Genomic DNA, 6711 nt, shown 5'->3' with positions numbered 1-6711 from the left:
GTCTTCACCATCCCCTGCATATTGTAGTTCATCACAAAGCTCTTGTAGCTTGGTGGGAGCGACTGAAGGATTCTGTAAATGACCGCCTCATCCGGGAGGTTAATGTCCAGCTGGGACAGGCGGTTGTGCATCCCAGACATTTTGAGTATATGCTCACTGACAAAACTATTTTCCTCCATCTTACAACTATAGAACTTGTCGGAGACTTGATCTCTCGACCCGGGCATGAGCTTGGAAAACTAGTTTCAGCTCCTCGAACATCTCTTATGCTCCGTGTTGCTCAAAATGCTTTTGGAGCCCCGGTTCTAAGCTGTAAAGCATGCCACACTGAACGAGGGAGTAATCATCAGCGCGAGACTGCCAAGCATTCATAATGTCTTGGTTCTCTGGGACGGGTGCATCACCTAGCGGTCCTTCTAGGACATATTGTTTCCTAGCTGCTATGAGGATGATCCTCAGGTTCCGGACCCAGTCCGAATAGTTGCTGCTATCATCTTTCAGCTTGGTTTTCTCTAGGAACGCATTGAAGTTCATGTCGACATGAGCGTTGGCCATTTGATCTACAAGACATATTTTGCAAAAGTTTTAGACTAAGTTCATGATAATTAAGTTCATCTAATCAAATTATTTAATGAACTCCCACTCAGATTAGACATCCTCTAGTCATCTAAGTGTTACACGATCCGAGTCGACTAGGCCGTGTCCGATCATCACGTGAGACGGACTAGTCATCATCGGTGAACATCTCCATGTTGATCTTATCTTCTATATGACTCATGTTCGACCTTTCGGTCTCTTGTGTTCCGAGGCCATGTCTGTACATGCTAGGCTCGTTAAGTTAACCCTAAGTGTTCTGCATGTGTAAATCTGTCTTACACCCGTTGTATGTGAACGTAAGGATCTATCACACCCGATCATCACGTGGTGGTTCGAAACGACGAACTTTAGCAACGGTGCACAGTTAGGGGGAACACTTTCTTGAAATTATTATAAGGGATCATCTTATTTACTACCGCCGTTCTAAGTAAACAAGATGCATAAAACATAATAAACATCACATGCAATTATATAGTAGTGACATGATATGGCCAATATCATATAGCTCCTTCGATCTCCATCTTCGGGGCTCCATGATCATCTTCGTCACCGTCATGACACCATGATCTCCATCATCATGATCTCGATCGTTGTGCCTTCATGAAGTTGTCACGCCAACGACTACTGCTACTTCTATGGCTAACGCGTTTAGCAATAAAGTAAAGTAATTTACATGGCGTTCTTCAATGACTCGCAGGTCATACAAAAATAAAGACAACTCCTATGACAAGAACATGATCTCATACATCACAATATGTCATTCATCATTCATCACAACTTCTGGCCATATCACATCACATGACAATTGCTGCAAAAACAAGTTAGACGTCCTTTATTTGTTGTTGCATCTTTTACGTGGCTGCAATCGGGTTCTAGCAAGAATGTTTTCTTACCTACGAATAACCACAACATGATTTTGTCAACTTCTATTTACCCTTCATAAGGACCCTTTTCATCGAATCCGCTCCAACTAAAGTGGGAGAGACAGACACCCGCCAGCCACCTTATGCAACTAGTGCATGTCAGTCGGTGGAACCGGTCTCACATAAGCGTACGTGTAAGGTTGGTCCGGGCCGCTTCATCCCACAATACCGCTGAAGCAAGATAAGACTAGTAGCGGCAAGCAATTTGACAAGATCTACGCCCACAACAAAATTGTGTTCTACTTGTGCAATAGAGAACTACGCATAGACCTAGCTCATGATGCCACTGATGGGGAACGTTGCAGAAAATTAAAAAAATTTCTACGGTTTCACCAAGATCCATCTATGAGTTCATCTAAGCAACGAGTCATGGGAGAGAGATTGCATCTACATACCACTTTGTAGATCGCGCGGAAGCGTTCAAAATAACGGGGTTGAAGTAGTCGTTCTCGTCTGATCCTATCACCGGAGATCCTAGCGCCAAACGGACGGCACCTCCGCGTTCAACACACGTACGGTCAGCGTGACGTCTCCTCTGTCTTGATACAGCAAGGGGGAAGGAGAGGTTAATGATGAAAGCTCCAGCAGCAGCACAACGGCGTGGTGATGGTGGAACAGCAGCACTCCGGCAGGGCTTCGCCAAGCACGTGACGGAGGAGGAAGAGGTGTAGCAGGGGGAGGGAGGCGCCAGAACTTCAGGGTGCGGCTGCTCCCTCCCCCCTCCCTTTATATAGGCCCCCAAGGGGGGGCGCCGGCCCTGGGAGATCCAATCTCCCAAGGGGCGGCGGCCAAGGGGGTGGAGTACCCCCCAAGCCAAGTGGGGCGCCCCCCCACCCTAGGGTTTCAACCCTAGGCGCAGGGGGTGGGCCAAGGGGGGCGCACCATCCCACTATGGGCTGGTTCCCCTCCCCACTTCGGCCCTTGGGGCCCTCCGGGATGGGTGGCCCCACACAGTGGACCCCCGGGACCCTTCTGGTGGTCCCGGTACAATACCGGGTGACCCCGAAACTTTCCCGATGGCCGAAACACCACTTCCTATATAGTTTTCTTTACCTCCGGACCATTCCAGAACTCCTCGTGACGTCCGGGATCTCATCCGGGACTCCTAACAACATTCGGTGTACTGCATACTCATATTCATACAACCCTAGCGTCACCGAACCTTAAGTGTGTAGACCCTACGGGTTCGGGAGACACGTAGACATGATCGAGACGGCTCTCGGGCAATAACCAACAGCGGGATCTGGATACCCATGTTGGTTCTCACATGCTCCTCGATGATCTCATCGGATGAACCACGATGTTGAGGGTTCATGCAACCCCGTATACTATTCCCTTTGTCAATCGATACGTTACATGCCCGAGACTCGATCGTCGGTATCCCAATACCTCGTTCAGTCTCGTTACCGACAAGTCACTTTACTCGTACCGTAATGCATGATCCCGTGACCAAACACTTGGTTACTTTGAGCTCATTATGATGATGCATTACCGAGTGGGCCCAGAGATCCCTCTCCGTCATACGGATTGACAAATCCCAGTCTCGATCCGTGTCAACCCAACAGACACTTTCGGAGATACCTGTAGTGCACCTTTATAGTCACCCAGTTACGTTGTGACGTTTGGTACACCCAAAGCACTCCTACGGTATCCGGGAGTTACACGATCTCATGGTCTAAGGAAGAGATACTTGACATTGAAAAAGCTCTAGCAAAACGAACTACACGATCTTGTGCTATGCTTAGGATTGGGTCTTGTCCATCACGTCATTCTCCTAATGACGTGATCCCGTTGTCAATGACATCTAATGTCCATAATCAGGAAACCATGACTATCTGTTGACCAACGAGCTAGTCAACTAGAGGCTTACTAGGGACGTATTGTAGTCTATGTATTCACACGTGTATTACGATTTCTAGATAACACAATTATAGCATGAATAAAAGACAATTATAATGAACAAGCAAATATAATAATAATCCTTTTATTATTGCCTCTAGGGCATATTTCCAACAGCAAGGGCGGTGCCGTTACATGCGGCAGCGCGGCGAGTGGAGCAAGAGGAAGGTAGGGAGCGGCAGCGGGTACCTCGGCTGCGGGGGCAACACCCTCAAGGATCCAGGTCCTGCAACACACGAGTTGTTGCGGTGGGCAAACTGCAACAAGAGCTCAGTTGAAAAAACGCAAGAGATAATTCTAGGCAAGCCACGCAGGACATGTGTGGCACATACGAGACGGCGGACACTTGGGTGCGATCCGCTGGCTGAAGGGGAGCTTTTTTCATATTTAAAACTGTGATGATGTAAAACCTCAATATTCCAACGTCTGAGTAATGAATACTTCTGTTTGTGAAAACTTTTGTGGTTTAGAAGAAAGAACTCTTTAAGATACTGCAAAAATACTACAGTATTGGAGATACTACGCTTACTACGATTTATTAGAAATGTAGTACTGCAATTTATTAGAATGTGGTATTTATTGAAGCTAACATATAGATTTTTTTAGAATCTATGATTTCTAAAATAACATGATATTCCAAAAAAAACTCTAAAACTACTTAACTGACAAATGCAACCTCGACATTTCAATCCTTAGACAGTGAATACTCAATTTTTTATATACCACAATTTTTGAAATTCGGTTCAGAAAAAAGAGCCGAAGAGCTCTTTCTCAAATACTAAAACACACGTTATTGCGAACTAAGCCTATCTTAGATGGTTAGGTTATTTATGGTTAAACCAGTCCATCAAGGTTCAGGTCCTAGACTTGACAATGGTGCTTGTATATTTCTGGATTCACTTTAGACTTTGTTCGTTCAGCGGGAGCAGACCCATGGTGAGTTCGTGAATATCAAGATTATGTGCCTACTCAGTATCTCAGAGGTGCTTATAGAGGTGAGTATATGTGTGTATGTATGAGCATATGTGTATGTGTTGTGTTAAGAAAACATGATATTGTGGATACTGCGGCTGATGCAGAAACATGCTGAAATAACCAAAATGCCCTTAATTGTTCGGTAAATCAGTTTAACGTCTTGATTGTACTGCTATGATTGTAAATGACTCATTTAAGAGTTCTTTTTGCGGCAAATGGCCATTTTCATGGGTTTTAACTAAAACTATAAGGGTTGGGCGCACTTTGTTGCGTCGATGGTGTTGTTGGGTCTCTTAAGAAAGAATCACTTTGTTTCAAGATATAAGGTGTATTACTTTTTTGAAAAGGAAAAACTTATAAGTTTGATCAAATATTTCGAGAAATATATTAAAATCCATCATATCATATCGGGATTTTTAGATTCATCATGAAATGAATTTCCATACTTTTTTTTGTTTAGTATTCTCAGTGTTTGATATTTTTGCTCTGAACTTGGTCAAGGTAAAAAGAAATTTGACTTTCGAAAAAACTAATACCCCTTATATTTTAAAACCGATGGAATGTTTAGTTTGGCGGGTAGGGGAGATGATAGGGTGTGTTTTATTTTTATTTATAATGCGTTGATTGGGTGGCCTTTCGTGGTGTGATTCGGTGCTATCCGCTAACCAATCTATATTTATGTGAAGAAATTTCTATGTCGGTGGTTGTATATACTATATTGGTGCTATAATATCACATGATGGCGCTTCTTTTTTCTTAGTGGTGGGAGGGTGCATGGGATTGATATGTTTTTGTAGGCCGGTTGCGGCTAATTGATTTGAAAAGTTGTTGTCCCGGTCAAAGTCGTAAACCAAATCACAAATTAAATTCCTTAATTGAATGAAAGAGCTTCAAAATTAGGAAACATAGTGAATTAAAAGAATTGAATAGGAGAGCTTGAGAAATTGTTGACCTGGCCAACATTCGATCGCACAATTCTAAATTGAATACCTTAATTAATTGTTAGACATTAAAAATTAGAAAGCATAGTGTATAGTACAAAACAATTTAATGAGAGAGCTTTGTGGAATTGTTGACCCGGTCAAAATCGGATGACCCAATTTTAATTGGAGACCCCAATTAAATGTGGGCTATTTAAAACTAGGGACCTTAGTGTTATAGAGGATTTCACTTGTTTGATGGTGTAGATAGTGTATTTAGACAAATTTGACATATGACAATACATTGGAACTCATCATAACATAGATTACCAATTAGTATTACAGCTACGAAAAAATTCCCCGTACCAATTTACAATCAATTCCAAACGAGAATCATTTTTTCATAGCAGCAGCACCATGTAACAACATCGGCTGGCATCGTTGCCCACATGTAGGGATTTATCTCAATGATTTTCCTCATAGTTTGTGAAGCTGCAGAAAAAGAAACATGTGATCTTGTAAAACAGACATACAATCTGATGAATGCTCATACAGGTTCCAACACAAGCACATAGCGAAGGCAGCAGCGGCAGAACACACACACATAGCACGCACACCGCTCGCTCGCCGCCCACGCTGGTAGAGGGAGGGGCCAGCAAAGGAGCCTAAACAGGGAGAGAAGGGGACGGCCAATACCGGATTCGGCAACGGCCAGATCCGGCAACGGCCAGATCCGCCGATACGGAAAGAAGCTGAGGCCGTCCGTCGGCAGAGGCGGCGAGCGAGGAACCCTACCCGCGCTTCAGTGTGGACGAAGCGGTCCGGTCCGACTCGGCCCGCTCGATCCAGGCCCGCTAAAAAAAGGCCGGTCCGGTCCCTAAAAGATGGACCAAAAAAATCTTTGGCCCGGTCCAGTTAAAGCTGGTCCGATCGAGCGGATCGAAGACCGCTGGAGCTCCAGTGTGCGCTCTGCCCTTGTCAGTTGACCGGTCCTCTCGGTCCGGCCCGAGCTTCGCCATTGCCGGTCTGGTCCCTAAAAACAGGACCGCCATGCTTCTCGGTCCGGTCCGGCTCGGACCGGCGGCAGCCTGTCCAAACGACGACTTGGACCGGCTTGGACCATGTCCACCCTTACCCGTGGTTGGGGTGATGAGGAAAAGTCGCTCGTGTTGATTGGGTATTTGACTGAACCGATAAGGGTATTTCGGCAGTATTACGTGCTTTTGCGGGAGGCAAACCAGTCATTGGCCACTTTGGAGCCGGCTATGAGGAGCAGAAGCCCAACTTTTCAGCCGCGGCTTCTGCTCGGTTTCTGAGCTCCACTATCTCCGGCTGCATATTTGCAGATCTCTATCGACAGGGCACGAACTATCGGCTGCAACCTCAAGCCATCGCAT

At 45.3% G+C, this 6711-nt stretch overlaps 1 pseudogene; it reads left to right on the top strand.

Annotated features, from left to right (window-relative positions):
- The first annotated feature begins 3554 nt into the window (after positions 1 to 3554).
- The window catches only part of LOC119280240, a 27165-nt pseudogene continuing 24008 nt past the window's right edge, over positions 3555 to 6711 (top strand).

Source organism: Triticum dicoccoides, chromosome 3B, assembly GCF_002162155.2.
Source record: "Triticum dicoccoides isolate Atlit2015 ecotype Zavitan chromosome 3B, WEW_v2.0, whole genome shotgun sequence".
NCBI classification, from domain to species: Eukaryota; Viridiplantae; Streptophyta; class Magnoliopsida; order Poales; family Poaceae; genus Triticum; species Triticum dicoccoides.
Note: the sequence above shows the minus strand (reverse complement) of the source record. Positions and strands in the feature narration are given on the sequence as shown.